We start from the raw sequence: 21,453 nt of genomic DNA on the forward strand, positions 1-21,453 counted from the left end.
CGTGATCCACCCGCCTCGGCCTCCCAAAGTGCTAGGATTACAGGCTTGAGCCACTGCGCCCGGCCTAATTTTGTATTTTTAGTAGAGATGGGGTTTCTCCATGTTGGTCATTCTGATCTTGAACTCCCGACCTCAGGTGATCTGCCTGCCTCATGCCTCCCAAACTGCAGGGATTACAGGCGTGACCCACCACACCCTACCTTATTTATTTATTTATTTATTTATTTGAGATGAAGTCTCTCTCTTGTTGCTCAGGTTGGAGTGCAGTGGGCAACTGCCCAGGCTGGAGTGGGAGTGCGATCTTGGGTCACCGCAACCTCCACTTCCTGGGTTCAAGCGATTCCCCTGCCTCAGCCTCCTGAGTAGCTGGGATTACAGGCATGTGCTACCACGCCCAGCTAATTTTTGCATTTTTAGTAGAGATGGGGTTTCATATTGGCCAGACTGGTCTCCAACTCCTGACCTCAGGTGATCCGCCAGCCTCGGCCTCCCAAAGTGCTGGGATTACAGGCGTGAGCTACCACTCCCGGCCAGCTAATGTTATTTTTTAACTTTGTCTTAGAGACAGTGTCTCACTGTGCTGCCCAGGCTGGTCTCGAACTTCTGGGCTCAAGGACTCCTCCCACCTTGGCCTCCCTCAGTGCTGAGATTACAGGCATGAGACACTGTGCCCAGCCTAGAACAATTTAAACTAACTTTTGGCTGGGTGTGGCGGCTCATGCCTGTAATCCCAACATTTTGGGAGGCCGAGGTGGGCGGATGACCTGAGGTCAGGAGTTTACCAACATGGTGAAACCCCGTCTCTACTAAAATACAAAAATTAGGCCGGGCGTGGTGGCTCACACCTGTAATCCCAGCACTTTGGGAGGCCGAGGCAGGTGGATAACGAGGTCAGGAGTTTAAGACCAGCCTGGCCAAGATGGTGAAACCCTGTCTCTACTAAAACTACAAAAATTAGCTGGGCGCGATGGCGGGTGCCTGTAATCGCAGCTACTTGGGAGGCTGAGGCAGGAGAATTGCTTGAACCTGTGCGTCAGGGGTTGCAGTGAGCTGAGATCACGCCATTGCCCTCCAGCCTGGGCAACAGAGTGAGACTCCGTTTCAAAAAAAAAAAGCAAAAATTAGCCAGGCATGGTGGTGCATGCCTGATGCCTGTAATCCCAGCTACTTGGGAGGCTCAGGCATGAGAATTGCTTGAACCTGGGAGGTGGAGGTTGCAGTGAGCTGAGATCATGCCACTGCATTCCAGCCTGGATGACAGAGCGAGGCTCCATCTCAAAAAAAACAAAAACCTACTTTTTTTTTTTTTTTTGAGACAGGGTCTTATTTGGTCACCCACGCTGGAGTGCAGCAGCGGTAGTGACACAGCTCACTACAGCCTCGACTTCCCAAGCTCAAGCCTGCTAATTTTTGCATTCGTTTTTGCAGGGATGGGGTTTTGCCATGTTGCCCAGGCTGGTCTGGAACTCCTGGGCTCAAGTGTTCCGCCCGCCTGGGTCTCCCAAAGTGTTGAGATTACAGGTGTGAGCCACCTCGCCCAGCCAATTTCTAAACTTTCACTGCATTTTCAAACTTTAGCCTTTATATTTAACTTCTCAAATTGTCTCTATTCAAGGTTAACTTTTTGACCTAAATTTGAAATAAATATCTTCGTCTTCCCAAAACAGGAATTGGTTAGATAGAGACCTGATTACATGGGCATGTAAGAGGGCATGGTTGTTATTATCAAGCTGTGAAAGAGAAACCAAAGTAGAAAGGCATTCCACCTGTGTTTTTTTTTTAAATAAATTACGGGCATTTCACTATAAATGGGGGGTTTGGGGTGTATGCATCCTGTTAGGAAAACATTGGGGAGGAATGTTTTCCTAAATTGGCAGATCTGCCAATTAACAAATGGGGAGTAGGGTGTGAAATAGATGCCAAGTTTTAAAAATATGTTTTTCTGCATGTCCAACTAAGGATATTTATTAGACTGATCATGTGACTAACAATACTCTTTCCCTGCTTGGGGGGTTTGAATAGGCTGATCTCTAGACTCAAGGCTGTCATATAGCCTTTTTGTTTTTCCTGGTATTTTTCTGAATTTTTTTTTTTAATCTTTAATTCATAGAAAACAGTTTACTTCCTGATTATTCAAGCCTTAAAATTGATCCAAATTAGGTGGGAATTTTTTTAAACCATATGTAGACACAAAAGAGATATTCCTTGCCAACTAGTGACACATGGCAGATGAAGACAGAATGGGAGATACACTTCCGGTTCACGACAGCACTTCTGAGCAGTTTGTGCTTAACCCTTTAGGGGAGCATTTGTGCTCAGAACCCTGGAGCAGGACAGTGCCAGGGCCACACAGAGACTCCCTCTGGACAGAGCCTAACTGCAGATGGAGCCTGAACCCTGTGCTGCAGAAACACTGAGCGTAACGAATTGTGGTTAGAGACGACATTCAAAACAAACACACGTTGACAAAGTGGACCATCCCTAGAGAGCTGTGTTTCAGGGAGCTTTTCAGCATAAACGATGGTGATGGGGACAATGGGGGCTGCTGACCCATGTCCCACGAACTCCTGATCTAGTGTGAGAATGTTGTGAATGCAAAGATGACTCTTGTAGCAGTGGTGATGCATTGGAAGTATTGTGTTTTTCATAAAGCATCACTGTAAGAGTCCCTATAGCTATTTTCTGGTCCCTCCCTGAAGAATCAAGAGTATCAAAGTATTAAGGAAATCAAAATCACTTAATAATTAATATTTTATTTTCCTTTCCTTTCCTAGTCAATTTCATTGTAATCTCACCATGTAAACATGAATTTGGGGTGAAATAAGAAACTTTAAAATGATCCTCCCTTAGAGATTGTTGTTATATTGTCCCTAAACTTATAGTCTTAAACTTTAGGTACTAAGAATGCAAAGTACAAAAGCAGGGCTGGGTGTGGTGGCTCCTGCCTATAGTCCCAGCACTTTGGGAGGCAGAGGATTGCTTGAGGCTGGGAGTTCAAGACCAGCCTGGCCAACATGGCGAAACCCTGTCTCTTCTAAAAATACAAAAATTAGCTGGTGTGGTAGCACACGCCTGTCGTGTCAGCTAGTCCAGAGGCTGTGGCACAAGAATCGCTTGACGCTAGGAGGTGGAGGTTGGAGTGAGCCAAGATGACGCCATTGCACTCCAGCCTGGGGCAACAGAGTGAGACTCTGTCTCAAAAAAAAAAAAAGTAGTCAGTGCTCATTTTTCATAAAGGTGATTAAAAGAAAAAAACTTGGCGTGTTTTTTTTTTTTTTTTTGAGACGGAGTCTCCCTCTGTTGCACAGGCTGGAGTGCAGTGGCATGTTCTTGGCTCACTGCAACCTCTGCCTCCTGGGTTTAAGCGATTCTCCTGCCTCAGCCTCCCGAGTAGCTGGGATTACAGGCGCGTGCCACCATGCACAGCTAATTTTTTGTATTTTTAGTGGAGACAGGGTTTCACAGTGTTAGCCAGGATGGTCTCGATCTCCTGACCTCGTGGTTCACCCTCCTTGGCCTCCCAAAGTGCTGAGATTACAGGTGTGAGCCACCGTGCTCGGCTAATTCTTCAGTCTTTCTTATGAATACATTTTCTGCATTGAAATCATTTTGTGTCTTTCAGTGGCACCAGCCTGTCAGCTTCTGGCGTCTTGGGCTGCAAAACCCTTGGGAGGAGTGATCTCTCAGTTGTCGATCGGCATTTATCACATAAGTCATCTTGTATGTTGTCCACCAAGAACTTTGAATAAATTTTCTGATTGAAAAAGTACAAAAAAAAAAAAAAAAAAAGAAAAAGTACAGTACCTTGAACATTCAGTAGGTGATGCTACTCTTTTTCGGTAGTTCCATACTAGTTTGGAGCCTTTGGCCAATTTCTGCCATAAAAGCAGACGTGAACATGGAATTTGGCCCCAATTTCTTTTCCTCAGTCCCTTGGTTGTATAGAGACAGGCTCAGGTGGTGTTTAGAAGTTTAAGAGTACACTTGAAAGATCATTAGTCTATTTTTGTTGTAGTTAAGGTAGAAGGAGGCCTAGCTATTATTAGTGGGGTTTGGTCTATGAAAGACAATAATGTTTAAAATGAATTTGGAAAATTTTTTTTGTTGTTTTGAGATAGGGTCTCACTCTGTCACCTAGGCTAGAGTACAGTGGCACAATCATGGCTCACTGCAGGCTAAAACTCCTGGACTTGAGTGATCCTTCTGCCCCAGCCTCCTGAGTATCAGGGGCTACAGGCATGTGCCACCATGCTGGGCTAATTTTTTCTTTTTTATGGAGATGGGGGTCTCACCATGTCGACCCAGCTGGTTTCAAACTCCTGGCTTTAAGCAATCCTCTCACCTTGGCTTCGCAAAGTGCTGGAATTACAGGTGTGAGCCACTGTACCCGGCCTGGAAGAAAATTTTAACTAAATAACAGGTGTTTTGAAATTGCAGTATTGGGCCGGGTGTGGTAGCTCACGCCTGTAATCCCAGCACTTTGGGAGGCTGAGGCAGGCGGATCACGAGGTCAGGAGATTGAGACCATCCTGGCCAACATGGTGAAACCCTATCTCTACTAAAAATACAAAAAAATTAGCTGGGCATGGTGGTGCATGCCTGTAGTCCCAGCTACTCGGGAGGCTGAGGCAGGAGAATTTCTTGAACCTGGGAGTTGGAGGTTGCAGTGAGCCAAGATCGCACCACTGCACTCCAGCCTGGTGACAGAGTGAGACTCTGTCTCATTTAAAAAAAAAAAAAAAAGAAAAAGAAAGTACACTATTAACAACTGCTATCGCTAAGGTTTTTTTTTTTTTTTTTTTTTTTTTTTGAGACGGAGTCTGGCTCTGTCACCCAGGCTGGAGTGCAGTGGCGCGATCTTGGCTCACTGCAACCTCTGCCTCTTGGGTTCAGTGATTCTCCTGCCTCAGTCTCCTGAGTAGCTGGGATTACAGACGCACATCACCACGTCTGGCTAATTTTTGTATTTTTAGTAGAGACAGGGTTTCACCGTGTTGACTAGGCTGGTCTCGAACTCCTGACCTCAGGTGATCCACATGCCTCGGCCTCCCAAAGTTCTGGGATTACAGATGTGAGCCACTGTGTCCTGCCAGCACTAAGTATTGACTATCTTGTTTTCAGAGCAAGGAAAAAACTTTTAGAAAACATGGTTCTAGCCCTAGTTGTTTCTTAATTAGTTTCTTCAGCTTTAGTATGGCATTTGAAGGCAATTGCATCATATTTCATAATCACCCGGCTGAACTATTTGCTGTTTAGTCCAGCACTGGGCACTGAGGCTAAAAGGTCTTTAATCCAAACAGCCTCAGCATTCACCCAACCTGAGCCTATGGGACCCCAAGCAGATCTGGATTCACTGTCACTTGCCATCTACCCGCCTGGCCCTCTCTTCCTATGACAGAAATAAACGCTGTAGCCCTGTAGCTATTTCACCCCACCTACATACCCTGCACCCCTCATACCCCCCATCTGACTTCCCTGGCTGAGAAGTTGGTACTGCCCTCTAGAGCAGGCCCTGTCACCAGTGCACCCCTCAGTCCACAGGGGTGTGTCGTTAATATGTTGCAGTTGATGCCTCTCTCTTAAAAAAAAAAAAAAAGGTGGTTGTCACCTTGGTGACTCACACAGGGCTTGCCAGCTCAAACTCTGGAATCTGTATATCTGTCTCAAGTCTCAGGTCTCCCACCTGACCACACTTTGCTCTGTTTGTAGTTAATTAAATTGACATTAATCAAGACCCAGGTGAGGGGCAGTGAGGTAATAGTTTGCTTGTATTGCTTTAATATCATCTGATTAATCATCGTAGCATGAGGGAGTTCCCAAAATATACAGCCACCATGTTAGGGTGAAAAACCTAGATATTTGCCCTAAACTATCCTTGCACTTGGGATCAGGGAGCTCTCTGAATTCCTATACCTAGTCACCTGTTTGAGAATAAGACTTTGTTTGGTTTCTGAATTTGAACATTTGAATTTCTTTGTAGCAAAGCAAAGCAAATTAGTGACATAACTGGGTCAGGGAAAGTGATTGGGAGTCAACAGTTTGTATTTTGTATCATTTTTAGGTTAAATTCTCTTTTGGCCTAGGGGAGGTTGTGCCAGATGTTGCATTAAGTAGTGGGAAGATTTTGGGGGGTGGGGTGGTGTGTGTGTGTGTGGGGGTGGGAGGTGGCAGGGTGGAATCAACTACAAAAAGTTGACAATTGTATGTAGAACTGAACATAGGATTAGAAAGGAGCTTTTTTGACTCTCTGTTTAAGGGGACATACAGGAGAAAAACAATTTTGTTTTCTTTTTAGAAAAACAATTTTATAAAACTTGTTCTACATGAAGCGTTTTTCAGGTTTGCAGTTGAGACCCAGTCATTGTTGGGCATTACATTGATTTTCTTTTCAAATGAAGTAGAATAGAAAATAACAGTACAGGCCAGGCACGGTGGCTCAAGCCTGTAATCCCAGCACTTTGGGAGGCCAAGACGGGCGGATCATGAGGTCAGGAGATCGAGACCATCCTGGCTAACACAGTGAAACCCCGTCTCTACTAAAAAATGTAAAAAACTAGCCCTGGGCGAGGTGGCGGGTGCCTGTACTCCCAGCTACTCGGGAGGCTGAGGCAGGAGAATGGCATAAACCCAGGAGGCAGAGCTTGCAGTGAGCTGAGATCCAGCCACTGCACTCCAGCCTGGGCAACAGAGCAAGACTCCGTCTCAAAAAAGAAAAAAAAAGAAAATAATAGTACAGGCTGGGCGCAGTGGCCCACGCCTGTAATCCCAGCACTCTGGGAGGCCGATGCTGACGGATCTCACGAGGCCAGGAGATGGAGACCATCCTGGCCAACATGGTGAAACCCCGTCTCTACTAAAATACAAAAAATTTGCCGGGCGTGATGGAACGCGCCTGTAAATCTCGCTACTAGGGAGGCTGAGGCAGGGGAATCCTTGAACCTGGGAGGTGGAGGTTGCATTGAGCCAAGATAGTGCCACTACACTACTCCAGCCTGGCGACAGAGCAAGACTCCGTCTTAAAAAAAAAAAAAAAAAAAACAGTACATTGCATGTGGTAAATTTGTTTGGTGAAACTTTTGTTTCAGTTGTACATATAGATGCATTAGGGTATGCGATAAAGCATGTCACCACCACTCTTCAGGAGTCTAGGTGTCTCATCAGGAATTGTTTTAAAACACTATGAAAAGAAGCGGTTTTGGGGATTCCTCAGAACCTGATTTTGGCATTGAGAGCCTTCTTGTGGTAGTAGATTTTCCATGAACTTGATATTTTCCCTATTGAAATTGTATTCCGCTTTATGTAGTTTAACATCTCCAAAGTCCATTCTCTTTCAGGCTTTCATTCTGTCTCCTGTGTTTCCTCCTCGTCACTGGAGAGGAAAGGGTGCAGATTTGCTTTCTTGAGGGGGTTTCACCTCCCAGAGGCACGAGGGCAGATTGGGAGGTAACTAGAGAGGGAGAGCAGTCGTCCCCAAGTGTCTTGAGGTGCGTGGGTCTGGAGCTTTCTTTGTAGAACTCTGTTCACTGCGCTGGAGAAGTGATCGTTCAGCCGACCCACACCCGCCCTCCTCACAGACACCGGGGCCGAAGTTCCCAAAGAGCTTCCGCGTGACGACCCCGCGGGAGTGACATTCTAACCCGCGTTTCAGAGGCAACCCTGAGTTGCTTGAGGTCGCCCAGCTCAGCTGGCGCGAGGTCAGCGGTGAGCGCGTCGTGAGTCAGCCTTGGGTGCGGCCCGCCCGGCTCTGCCGCCGGTGAGTTGGCCACGACCCCTCGGCCTGCGGAAGGCGCTGGGACTCGGCGGGGAGGGAGCCAGCCGGAGCCCGCGTGGGAAACCAGCGCGCCCAGCGAGGTGTCGCGTGGGAGCGCGCCGGAGAGGGGCGGTGCTTCCGGGGCGGTACCGACAGGCCCCGCCCCCTAACTCGGGGCCCCGCCTTATACGCCCGGAGCCCCGCCTCCGAGCTCCTCCCTTCTCGTCAGGCCCCGCCCCTCGGTCGCCGGGCCCCGCCCAGCCGGGCGCGGGCGGGCGGCGTCGCCTTTAAGAGCTCCCCGGTGTTTTGGGGGCCGCGGGCCGGGCGCGCTGACCTGGTGCGCATGTCCCGGGCGGTGACGCCGGCGCCGGGCTCCATGTGTGCGGCCGAGGGGCGCATTATCTGGCCGGCGGCGCGGGCGGGCGGGCGGACCGGCGGAGCGAGCGCCGCGGGCCCGGGCGGCCCCACAGGCGGAACGAGCGCGCGCGGTCCGGCGCCCCCGGCCCCTCCGCCGCCCGGCCCCGCGGGCGACCCCGCACCCGCAGCCCCACTAACCTGCGCGCTGCCCTAGGGCCCGGCCGACCCGCGGCCCGGTAAGTTCTGGACCAAACTTGGCGGGGGCCGGGGACGCGCGGCTGAGACTGGAGCGGCGCGGGCGGCGCAGGGTCGGGGCCTCGGGGGGCTGTGAGGGACCCCCGCTTGAGCGTGGAAAAGTGAGAGCGAGCCGAGTTCTACTCCTTGTATTCTGGGAGTGTCTTCTTGCGCTGCCCTGGAAAGTTCCTCGCCCCGAGGCGGCCCGGGCACGTGGGGGCCGGGCGGGGCGGGGGTCCCGGAAAGTCGCGGCGTCGCCCCGCTTCCGTCCTGCGCTTCCTGCGGGGTCGGGGGAAGGGCTGGGCCGCGGGGTGCCTCTTCGGAGCGGTCGGGACGGGTGGAGGCGGCGGGAAGACGGCACGTGGGCGCGCGGGGCAGGGGTCCCGCTCAAGGGCGGGGGTCCCGGGGCGGGCTGGGCAGCTACGCTGAACCCCGCGGCGGCGGCGGCGGCGGCCGATCCCGTGTCAGAATAAGAGTCCCCGCGCGCCCACGCCTGGAGGGCCGGCCCTCCCCCAGCTCGCGCCCTTCCTGCCTGACCCCCGGGAGCCGCGGGACCCTTCCCCCTCTCTGTTCTCCGGCCTTTCTCAAGGCCCGACACTTTAAATTTGCCTCCCCATCTGGGCGGTGGCTCCATTGATTTCTTTTTTCCCACCTGGAGTGGGTCGGCATCAGTGACTAGACAGCGGCAGCTGGCCTTTTAAAAGGATTATTGCCAAGAATCGGAATTGATCACTTCAACAAGGAAAGGCTTATGGGCAGGGCCCAGGCTGAGAGCCTGACGGACACTTGGAGTGTGCGCACACTGGGACCCAGAAATGAATGGTGACCCCTCCCTTAGGAAGTGATTGACAACCCTTAGGTGCGTGTTTTTGCCCTGAGAATTTTGCACAGGGCAAAATTTTGTAGGTCTGACTTCACGTCTTTAGGTGTATAGTTCATCCTTATCTAAAGAGCTTTGGATTCTTTAGATCAAAGTCCGAGTGAGTCACTTGCCTTTAATTTTCTCTCTTCCTACCGGTTTACTTCTTTCAGTTTTCTTGGAGTACATAGTGCTGGTAACATCTCTGGTTCTGTGTGCCCATTCACACAGTGACACCTCCTGGCTGTGGCAGCACAGAAACTGAGAGACAGACAGCCCTCTGTGCGGGTTGGACTACAGTATTGGACTGTAGTCCTGTTGACTTACTTAGTTTTCTGGTAATCTTTACAAGTTTTCTTTTAAACTAGATTACATGAAATAATGTTTGCTGGCACCAGTTTGTTAACATATGCTAAGCAGAAGTTTGTCAGACCTGACCACAAGCTGTGGAGGGCTGATAGCTCATACTAACCCTCGGGTTTGAGTGCCTACTGTGTGCTAAGCTCCCCTGCACAGACATATTCAGTGCTCATAACAATCCCTTCGGGAGTAGGGGAGTATTATCTGCGCTTTACAGGTGAGGAATTTGGGGCTTCTGGAGGCCAGGCGGCTTGCTCAAGGCCTCTTAGTAGAGCGGCCGAGCCAGGCAGCCCGTACTTGGTGCTCTAGAGCCCACAAATGCTGCAGTTTGCGAACCCCACTGAGCATTTCTCTGGCACTTCTAAAACACAAGGCCATTTTCTTGTCCAGGCTCCAGGGCACCTCTGTTTGTGGAGGTAGGGGATAATCTGGTGACATGGGGACACCATGCTAGCCCTGCTTTGTTCTAGTGGAGCAGCGTTACCAGCTGGATTTTAAGGAGCTGAACCACAGAGTTAGTTGTTATTTTGCATTCTCTTCTTCAGCTTTGGACTCAGAAAAGTTGGCCCTTTTCTAGAGGAAACAGTTAATAGAGTGTGGGAAATTTGCAAGGGATTTTCTATATCCTCTATCTTCACTTACTCTCTCCTCTTCTTCATCTTTCATTTCTAATTTGTCTCCTAAAATTCTGAAGCCGTTTTTATGAAGATTGCTTCTCATCTTGGAAGGGCTGTAGAGAATGGGAAGACTTGTGATTTAGTGATTTGGATGCAGTGTGTTTTTTGTTTGTTTATTTGTTTATTTTGAGACAGAGTCTCACTCTGTCACCCAGTCTGGAGAGGCGTGATCTCGGCTCACTGTAACTTCCACCTCTCGAGTTCAAGCAATTCTCCTGCCTCAAGCCCTCTGAGTAGTTGGGACTACCGGTGTGCGCCACCATGCCCTGCTAATTTTTGTATTTTTAGTAGAGATGGGATTTCACCATGCTGGCCAGGCTGGTCTCGAACTCCTGACCTCGTAATCCACCCACCTCAGCCTCCCAAAGTGATGGGATTACAGACGTGAGCCACCGCGCCTGGCGGATGCTTTGTTGTTTCCACTCAGATGACATCATTTTTTAAAATGTCAAGTCATCTCTATTAATGCAGTATCATTTGGCAAATCCTATAATCTTATATTTTGATAGTGAGGGAGAAATAAATGCTACATTCAGTAGGAAAAAATCCTGGAAGGATTTGTACCAAAATGTCAATAAAGGTCTACACATTAGGATTAGCAATGGGTTTTTTTAGAAAACTTTTTAGTGTCTCAGTATTTTGCATGTGTGTATGTTTTTAATGAGGAAACATATTTTAAATGCTCTAATTTTCAGCTCTTCAGTAGCTCCTCTAACTTGTTTTGCATCATTTATTCTCTGAATTTCTGGCATTGCAAGTAGTAATTTCTAGATTGATTTATTCAACAAATATCAGAGTGCATACTGTGCCTCTGACACTGCTAGGAATCCCTGCTCAGTGGAGTTTATAGTGAGATTAGTGGGCCAGGAGTCGTAATTAATCTCATAAACATGGGGGAAACTTACCGGGATCAAGGAGAGAAGGACATTGTGACCTGGTGAGCCCGAAAGGGCCTTTCTCCTACTCGGGTCAGAGAACAAGTTAGGGGGACCCTCTTGAAGGGGATAAGGCAAGGGCTGGTGCAGTGAGGCTCACAGCTGGGACCTCTTTGGGTCTTAAGACAGCAGATGACTAAAGGATGCCTCTGAAGAATGTGACTGGGAAAGTTGTAAAGCCATTCTTGAAATGTTGGCGGCTTTTTTGGTGTTTGTTCTCTTGGAAGAAAATTAAGAATGACCAGCAGAGTCTTGGCTATGTCATTTCCCAACAGAGACAAAAATGTAATGGCCTTTACCACGAATTTTGTTAAGGACCATCATTAGCACGTACTGACACTTCAAAGCCTGGGCAGCTCAGATGCTTGTCTGAAGAACTATCTGCTTGGACTCAGGGTGTTTCTGTGCCATCAAATGGAACAGGCAGGGCTATTTTCTCTAGACCTTTCCCCCCCTGTAATTGAGTTAATTTATGCTGGTTGTAGAAAACTAGGAAGATTATGAAATAGGTGAGTGGGTGAAGTCTTCCTGAGCAGCTGTCCTGGGGTAATAGTGCATCGCTGGGATTTCCTCCTAACCCTTGTCTGGTTGGGAAGTGCAGCAGAACCAGAAGAACGAGTTGGCAGTGTTATAGTTTGAGGCTGACAGAACTATGCTGCCTGCTAAGTGTGGTCGTTTGTTAGAATGGATGCTTTTGAGTTATCTGAGCTGCTTTGGGAGGTGACTTTCCACATTCTGGCCTCAGACTGTGGGTCTTTCAGGTTAACAGGACTTAAGTGCTAACTGTGCAAAGGTATGTTTTTGAATGGAATTAGGAAGGCAGTGTATTAAGAAGGTTGAGATAAAAAAAAGACAGATCTTGAAGTGGTTGGTGGTTGCGGCGAGGTGGAAGTAGTGAGACCCGTGCTGTCAGAAACAAAGGTACCACTGGGGACAGATCCCGCTCGAGCATGGGTTCCCCAGCATCCCCTCAAACAGGTTCTGGGACTTTTTTGTCAAGAGAGTGTTGGACTGTGGGCCTCTTTCCCTTCCCCCACCTTGTGCTTTCCAGACTATATTTGTGACCTCTTTTTGTCTGATGGAAATGTAGGTTAGTCTTTTAGAAGACAAAGGAATTTACCCTAATAGAATATCTTCAGGTAGCCTCAGGAAGTGATTGGGAATCCAGGAAACCCTCTAGGTGTGGGAGAGAGGAGCCCTCAGTCAGAATGTTGCACGTTTGCACTGGTTTGCACAGTTGCCAGGGCCCCTTGCAGCTCCTCTGTACACTGTACCCCCTTTGTCTCTCCTGAGCCTCCAGAGGCACCCGTGTTTCACAGGTGAGCTTGTCAGGGAACTTGCCTTTCTGCCTGATTCCTGATTTTAGGGTTCCTTATATGCAAGGACTGAAGACCTGCAATTTCTGAGGATGCTGGAGGCTGGCTTCTGAGATTTGCTGGCAGGAGATGAGCAGTACTTTAAAGGGGGGCTCCCAGCAAGTCAAAGTGGGCGTTTTTGGGGCAGGGGGTGGGGGATGGGGAGTGGTGGGTGGGGTGGTTGAGGCTTCAGGGCTTTCCTGCCGCTTGGCCTCAAAGATAGTAGCTGTGCCTGTGGGGAGGGGTGTGGCCACGTGGTACAGGATTGGGGAGAAATTCCACTTATTTGAAGGATTTGTTGAAGAATCCCTCAGCTATTCTTCCTGCAGTTCCGTCTCAGGATCTGGCGCTGCCTGGCCTGCCTTGCTGGTTAGATATTCTGGTTTCAACCTTGAAACATAGCCTAAATAAGGTGGTGCCTTCGAGCACACACTTTAAAAATACTGCTGTATTATGGTGGCACAGCAGCTCGTCCTGTGCCAAGGAGGCCACTTTGAGCCTAGGGGGCGCCTGCTTTTTGCCAAGTATGACCATGTGCCTATTGCTGAGCAGCCTGTCTCTAGTGGCATCCAGTACAGCCCTGGCTTTGCCTCAGACAGCCTGGTGTGAGCTCTGTCTGGCCACTTCCTGGCAAAGGACCTTGTTGAACTTCACCGGTTTCCCATTTCTGTCAGGGGGGTGTTTGCTATCTCGGGGGTGCTTGCTATCTCTCATGGAAGCTGTGCTAGGAGTGAGATGGCGAGTGCAAATGGCTGACCCCAGTGCCCGTGTGTTCCACACATTGGAGTTCAGTGAGTACTGTTAGGACTATAACAGGTGAGCCAGAGTTAACAAGCATTAGCTGCCCCACCTCTTCTGTGGGGGATGACACCACGCTCATGGCAGACTGTCACTGTCTGCATGCACCCTTTGGAGCCACACTGGGGTGCATGCCTCAGCTTTGTGCCCCAGCCTGTTCCCCTCTCTCCACGTTCCTGAGAAGAAGGCAAAGTCCCCTACAGTGGGTGATATTTGCCAGTCACCTTGCTTATTATTCTGCGGCTGGGACCCACCTCAGCCTTTCTGATTTCTGATTTTTCCACAGCCTTGGGGCCTTCTTGATGATACTGAATGCCTGGGTTGGTTGTGCCCCAAGCCAGAAGGCAGCCTCTTTCCTGGCCCAGGGCTTGCGGAAGCCAGCATCCTGACTTGCATCTGTGAGATAGGAAGCTGTTGGCCAGGCAGATCTGTCATGGGAACCTTCCTTAGAGAACTGAGAGGGGTCCCTGTCACTGAGTGGACTCAGGGCTGGGGCTGGAAGTAGGCGGTTTGATGGTACTTGCAGTGGCGTCTGGGAGTGCCAGGGTAAATCTCATCCTCCTGGACTTGCCTTCCAGACTGACTGCTCTCCAACCAGCTTGGCGTTGGTCAGACCTGGCTTTGTCACTGACGACATGCAATTTACCACTCTTCAGCCTCGGTCACCTGATCACCTGGCCTCAGCTTTCTCTTCTGTTGGCCGAGACAGCATCTTTGACCTAACAGGACGCTGTGAGGACAAGTGGAAAGTGTCTACAAGCAGTCAGGGGTATTCCAGCCTTTGCCTGTCCATTTACCTGAGAGCCAAAAAGCTTTCTCCCCCGCCAGATGTCAACTACACAGTGATTCTTGAACACCTCACATCTCAGTTATCATTTATAATGTAACACTCAGATTGAGGAGCTTGGTTTTCTTTATAATAGAATCTTGCTGCAAGCTAACAATTTGGAAGTCTAAGAGTCAGATCAAAGCTGGGCACGGCAGCTCACGTCTGTGATCCTAGCACTTTGGGATCCTAAGGCAGGCTGATTCCTTGAGCCCAGGAGTTCGAGACCAGCCCGGGCAACATAGCAATCCCCTATCTCTTAAAAAAAAAAAAAATTAGCCAGGTGTGGTGGCATGCACCTGTAGGCCCTGCTACTCGTGAGGCTAAGATGGGAGGATCGCCTGAGCCCAGGAGGTTGAAGCTGCAGTGAGGGGAGATCATGCCATTGCACTCCAGGCTGTGCAACAGAGTGAGACTCTTGTCTTTGGGGGGATAAAAAAGGTCTGATCAGATTATCTGGAAGGGATGTGAAAAACCCTATGGCCCTAACTCTGCAAATAATACCAACTTAACATTTTCTCCAGTCACAGCCATTTTGTGCAGTTAACCTTTGAGTCAGTGGCTGTGAATCTATACTTAACACATCCTTACCTTAGAGGCCACTGCTTGCCCTGACCTTGGAGGTGGGCAGATTTTAGGCCAGTAAAGTAGGCCTCCAATTTACGATGGTTTGACTTAAAAATTTTCAACTTTATGTTGGGTTTATCAGAGGTAACCCCATTGTAAGTCGAGGAGCTCGCTTTGGTTTATAACAGTTTCTTCTGAACACGGATCCCTTCCATACCATGGTAAAGTTGAGAAATTGTAAGTCAAATCGTTGTAAAATGGGACCAGTGGCTGTGTTAAATGCGTTTGATATTTTCTACTCCCAGGGCAGCTACATTCTAATAAACCCATCATAAATCGAGGAGCATCTTGTCTTCTTGTTGCTGGGGTTTCAAGTTGGTGGATTTTGGTGGTAGTGACAGCAGATTTTTAGTTCTTTTGTGTGTTTAGCACAGACTCACTCTGCCAGCAAGTTTTGAAAACTGCTACTGCCACCTTCGTTCACATCCGCAGAGGAACATTTTTCCCTGTTGCTCAGTGTGGCTGGAGAAAGTAGGAGAGTGGTGAACTGAATTCTTGGTTTGAAGGCATCGATTGAATTGGTTCAGTCATGAAACCTGTGCTGTTCTCAGGACTTACTTATCATTGACGGAACACCTAAACTTCATTTTCGGTCGTCTCATGTAGTGTCCCTGGGTTTGCCGAGGGTTCATGCCCTCCCCCTTCAGTGGTGGTTCTTTCAGAGGATTCTATAGTCAACTCCTTTCCTAGGATTCTCTTAGAGCCACTCTAACCCAGGGAGAGTTTGCTGGTGTGTTTGGTGTTTTTGTTTTTTTTGAGATGGAGTCTCACTTTGTCGCCCAGGCTGGAGTGCAATGGCGCGATCTCAGCTCACTGCAACCTCTGCCTCCTGGGTTCAAGCGATTCTCCTGCCTCGGCCTCCTGAGTAGTCGGGATTACAGGTGCCCACCACCATGCCTAGCTAATTTTTGTATTTTTAGTGGAGACGGGGTTTTATCATGTTGGTCAGGCTGGTCTCGAACTCCTGATCTCAGATGGTCCACCCATCTCAGCCTCCCAAAGTATTAGGATTAAAAGTGTGAGCCACCATGCTGGCCGTGTTTGGTGTTTTTTGTTAACACATTTGTTTGATGAACTGACCTTCTCGGTAGTTGGTATGTGGGTCATCTGTCTCCTGCCTCCCTTCCCCAAACTTTTGGTCAAGTTTTTAGTGTTGAGTCTTTTTGTTGTCTCTTTTCTGACTGTACAAGCAACATTTCCTGATGCTGAAGTCTGGGGAGAGGGTGGGAGCCTCAGATGTCGGTGGTAGGAGTTGCCTGGTCTGCTATTGAAGTTTTCTTGAGAAAGTATATTAACATATACTGAGTGTGGGTTGAAATGTAATTGCAGTCTTACTGTCAGTTTGTATCTGTCAGGTTATAGGATTAGAAATGTAACTGTTTTTGGTAGTTGGGTAGCAGACAAACTTAGGATTCTACTTAGGACTTCCTTCTGTGTCCTGTGTTCTGCCGAACCCAACACTGGGCACAAACAGGAAACTGAGGCTCAAGCGGAGGAGGAGTGGCCTGCCCAAGGTTGACTTGCAGAAGGAATGAGGATATATCCCTGTTTTCTCCTGGAATTAGACTTTCTGATCTCTGTTGTTCTTACTGATGTCTTTGTGGCTTGGTGAATTTTGTTTTAACTTCCTTCTTACTTTATTTATGTAGGTCCATTGGCCAGTTTCCTTCCTCAGGGCCTTGTCTTTTTTTTTTTTTGAGACAGAGTCTTGCTCTGTTGTCCAGTCTGGAGTGCAGTGGCGCAGTCTCAGCTCACTGCAACCTCTGCATCAGGGTTCAAGGATTCTCGTGCCTCAGCCTCCCAAGTAGCTGGGATTACGGGCCCACGCCACCACGCCCAGCTCATTTTTGTATTTTTTTGTAGAGATGGGGTTTTACCATGTTGGCCAAGCTGGTCTTGAACTCCTGGTCTCAAGTGATCTATCCACCTTGGCCTCCCAAAGTGCTGGGATTACAGGTGTGAGCCACCACGCCCTGCCTTTTTTTGAGCCCTGAGGTCATTTTGGGTGTCTGTAGGGTGAGGATGGGACAGGACGTGGGGAGGGAAAACTTAGGGCTGCCTCTGGTTTCTCAGGACTGCCTTAAAAAAAATTGTAGTGGCCAAGTGCAGTGGCTCAGGTAACCTTAGCTCTTTGGGAGGCTGAGGTGGGAGGATTGCTTGAGGGCAGGAGTTTGAGATTGGCCTGGACAACATAGCGAGCCCCTCCCACCAAAAAAAAAAAAAAAAAAAAAAAACAACAAACCTAAAAAACTGTAGTAGTGTTGAGTAGGTGATGGCTTTATCTTTTTTTTTTTTAAGATGGAATTTTTCACTTGGACACAGGAATGGGAACATCACACACCGGGTCCTATTGTGGGGAGGGGGGAGGGAGGAGGGATAGCATTAGGAGATATACCTAATGTAAATGACGAGTTAATGGGTGCAGCACACTAACATGGCACATGTATACATATGTAACAAACCTGCACATTGTGCACATGTACCCTAGATCTTAAAGTATTTAAAAAAAAAAAAAAAAAAAAGATGGAGTTTTGCTCTTGTTGCCCAGGCTAGAGTGTAATGGCGCAATCTCAACTTACTGCAACCTCCGCCTCCTGAGTTCAGACGAATTCTTCTGCTTCAGCCTCCCGAGTAGCTGGGATTACAGGCATGTGCCACCACACCTGGCTAATTTTGTGTTTTTAGTAGAGACAGGGTTTCTCCATGTTGGTCAGGCTGGTCTCGAACTCCTGACTTCAGGTGATCTGCCTGCCTCGGCCTCCCAAAGTGCTGGGATTACAGGTGTGAGCCACCACACCTGGCCTTTTTGTTTTTTGTTTTTTTGGAGATGAAGTCTCACTCTGTTGCCCAGGCTATAGTGCAGTGACACAATCTTGGCTCACTGTAACCTCCTCCTCTTAGGTTCAAGTGATTCTCCTGCCCCAGCCTCCCAAGTAGCTGTGATTACAGGCGTGCACCACCATGCCCAGCCGGGTACTTTTTTTTTTTTTTTTGAGACAGAGTCTCACTCTTTCGCCAGACTGGAGTGCAGTGGCATGTTCTTGACTCACTGCAGCCTCTGCCTCTCCGGTTCAAGCAATTCTCGTGCCTCAGCCTCCCAAGTAGCTGGGACTGCAGGCATACGCCACCACGCCCAACTGGTTTTTGTATTTTTGGTAGAGATGGGGTTTCACCATGTTGGCCAGGGTGGGCTCGATCTCTTGACCTCGTGATCCACCCGCCTTGACCTCCCAAAATGTTGAGATTACAGGTGTGAGCCACCACGCCCGGCTGACTTTACTTTTTAAGAGCATAAAACTACTTTTCCCTGTATGTTGTTTTTTTTTTTTCCCCGAAGAGATATGGTCTTGCTCTGTCACCCAGGCTAGAGTGCAGAGGCTCGTGATCATAATCACTATAGCTTCGACCTCCTGGACTTAAGCCATCCTCCTACCTTAGTCTCCCAAAGCACTGGGATTACAGGTCCCCATCTATTATAAGATGTAATCGCTCCTAATTTGTAGACATCCTTTAATTGATATATAGGTGACCATTTAAAGATACGAAAAAGGAGCCCATGGAAATGGGAGGAGCCGACTAAATGTTAGGTCCTGCACGGGGCTCCGATGGTCGACTGTGTTAGTCCCAGGTGAGAGCGAGGGCCTTAACACTCTGCCAGGGATGCTGGATGTGACCTGGTTAAGGGAATTGAACATGTTTTGTTCAGATGAGAGATGATTTGGGGTGGGGATGGTGGCAGGTTCCAGAATGCCGCAGGATCTTGGCTCAGGACTGGACTGAAGGCCTTTCCTGTTGCTGGCACCGATCTGGCAGGCTTGCTCACCCCCTTGGGAAATACAGAGGGGGTTCCTCTTACTTTCCAGAGATAAGATCAGGTGACGCTATTGCAAAAGACAGCAGAAATGGACAGTGGCTACCTGGGGAAGGAGCTCAACATTGAGTGAGCAGCTCAGAATCTTCCATCTACCTTCTATGAAGTTTAAGATGAGGGGAGCTTCTCTGCTCCGTTGCCTTGGTTTCTTGCATTAAGGAAAAGGATACTTAAATTGCTTGGAAAAATTGGAGTAGTTTTGAGCTGTTTAATCAGTCTTCTGAGTTTGTGAACTACTCTTGGTTTTTTTTTTTTTTTTAAAAAAACATTTGTTTTGAGGCAGAGTTTTGCCCTTATTGCCCAAGCCAGAGTGCAATAACTTGATCTCGGCTCACTGCAACCTTGTCTCCAGGGTTCAAGCAGTTCTCCTGTCTCAGCCTCCCAAGTAGCTGGGATTACGGTCATGCACCACCATGCCTGGCTAATTTTTGTATTTTTAGTAGAGACGGGGTTTCACCATATTGGCTTACGCTGGCCTCGAACTCCTGACCTCGGGTGATCTGCCTGCTTTGGCTTCCCAAAGTGCTGGGATTACAGGTGTGAGCCACCACGCCCAGCCTGAAACTTATTATTTAAAGTCAATCCGTTGACATTTTAGAGCTTAAGCTGCTCCAGCAGGTACCCTGTGGAGTGAAATGCAACTGGACTTTGCATCGCCACACAGTGAAGTGACTGGTGCAGGAGATGTGTTGTTGGCTGTAGGATTCTCTAAGCAGAGCTTCTTAGTTGGTGAGTTGGGATGAGTGACGGGTGCAAACGTCCTCGTGGGTAAGTGGCCCCTGCCCTTGACCAGCTCCTTAGGCTGAGAGTAGCCTCATCTTACTCCAGTGCCCTCCACACTTAGAATTCTTACTATATGGCAGAAGCTGAAGAAGATGGGGCATCTGATTACCTCCCACCATTCTGAGAAGAGAGATGATTTTTCTTGGCTCTCTCAGTCTCAGGGTATCCACAGCTCCTGTGGAGAAGGGGTTCCTCTGCACACTGCACTGGAGGAGTGTTGGGCGCGGCGGGTGGAGTTGACCATTCACCCTCCTGGACCTCAGAATTTATGGAAAGTCATACTGGGAACTAAAGTGGAAAGCGCAGGTTGTTGTGATTATTGTTGATGTCCTTAAACAGGAGACTGTTTATACTTCACTCTCAAAGCGTGGAGAGCCCTCAGGGGTTTCTGAGCATGACAATCTTGACTTGAATTGGGCAGAAGAAAGGCCATTGATAAAAGGCAGGCATGAGCTAATATGGCCTTGGATTTGCCTGACGGGATAAAAAGCAGGGACAGGTGCCAGAGACACTGCAGGAAGATTGGGTGGGGATTAACTGGATACCAAGGGCTGAGGACAGTTCATCTGTTTGACAACTGTTGAAGTGCCTTCCTTGCTTGGCCAGTGCTGAGCCCCAGGGGTGTCTGGTTGTGAGGGAGATTCCCGCCCTCTAGGGTCTTAGAGCCTCATGGGGGAAACAGGGCAGGATGTCATGATGCAAACCTCTGGGGCACTCAGAGAAAGGGTGGGCAGGAGAGGTGTCGGAGTGGTGGCAGCTGAACGAGAACTGGAGGGTGACATAGGTCCTTAGATTGTGTGTCTTTGGTTTTAGGGGTGCTGAGCTAGGTCCTGGAGGATGCTCTGGGACAGCATGGTGTTGGCCCTGGGCAGTCATTTTCTGCTTTCATGGCAGAGGATGCAGTGAGTGAGGTGTGGAGGCCCCGTGTGACCATCAGTACCCTCATGAATGAAGACAGCGTGGCTCTCTGACCCCATCTGACTGGCCAGCTCCAGGGGCAGGTGTAGAATTTGATCCGTTCTTGTGTGTCCCCCTCTCCAAACTGGAGTGCTTTGTGTTAGGTGAAAGTGTGACAAGTAATAGTTGAAAGAATGAAATATCCAAGGGACCATCTCCATATGTTGGAGAAGTTTGTTCTGCTCTGTTCCTATGAATGAAATAGCAGCAGATGGATGGAAGTTCGAGGAACACAGACTTAGCCTGAGAGATCTTTCTAGCAGTTGGAGGTATCGGGAAGAGGCTCAGTGTGAACCCAGAGCCCTGGGAGCTGGTTGGGGACCCAAATTTTCTAGATTCTGAGGATTTTCCAGCTTGAGGTTTTGGACGCTTTTCCAGAAGGACCCAGAGCGATTAAGACACATCTCTGAAACAACCACATGAATTATTCTAACAGCTGCTGCTTGCTGGTTTTAGGAAGTTTCCTTGTTTCATGCATTGCTCAAATGTTTTCAGATTCTAGCTCTTTTGGCAGAGTTCGGGGGAGAAGACAGGTGGGTGTCCCGCCATGACACTGGTTTTGAGAATGGGGAGGGGTTGTGGTCGCCAGAAGGAAAAGAGCCTTGGGGATTTGCCACTTGGATAAAAATGACTTGGTATCTATCTAGTGATCACCAAGACCCCAACAGGGTCATTTTGGGGTGGGAGTGAGGTATCAGATGAGTTAGGTGGGAGTGGGCTGGGATGTGGGCTGCCCACTCCAGAAGGCCTCCTAACTGGGCCTGGGCTGTCTCTCAAGGCCTGTACCCTCCACCATCCTTGAATTCAGTGGCCAGGAACCTGTCTCCTCCCCCTGGTCTGTGCCTGCTCTGCTCATTGCCTCACATGTGTGAGCACTCAGTGCTGTTTGAGTGGAAGGAGGAAGGGATGTCTGCACACACTCCCTGTCGAGGGACCGTGGCTTGCTCCTGTGGTGCCCTAAGCTTGTGGTTGGCATGCAGGTGTGTCTCACTGGAAATGAAGATGTGAATTGGTCCTGGTTTATGACCCAGGCCGGGTAATATTTGTCTATCCTTCCAGCCCCT

At 49.0% G+C, this 21,453-nt stretch overlaps 1 protein-coding gene across 6 annotated transcripts in view; it reads left to right on the forward strand.

Moving 5' to 3' along the window:
• GATAD2A (GATA zinc finger domain containing 2A) overlaps positions 1–21,453 on the forward strand; it is a 124,266-nt gene that overhangs the window by 12,749 nt on the left and 90,064 nt on the right. For 3 of the 6 annotated variants that reach the window (XM_025367180.1, XM_025367188.1, XM_025367182.1), the window contains exon 1: positions 8,065–8,343. The exons of the other annotated variants lie outside the window; for them this stretch is intronic. The gene's annotated coding sequence lies outside the window, so the exon portion shown is untranslated. Of the gene's footprint in view, positions 1–8,064; positions 8,344–21,453 lie in introns of those variants that run through there. 6 annotated transcript variants of the gene reach the window in all.

Source organism: Theropithecus gelada, chromosome 19, assembly GCF_003255815.1.
Source record: "Theropithecus gelada isolate Dixy chromosome 19, Tgel_1.0, whole genome shotgun sequence".
NCBI lineage: Eukaryota > Metazoa > Chordata > Mammalia > Primates > Cercopithecidae > Theropithecus > Theropithecus gelada.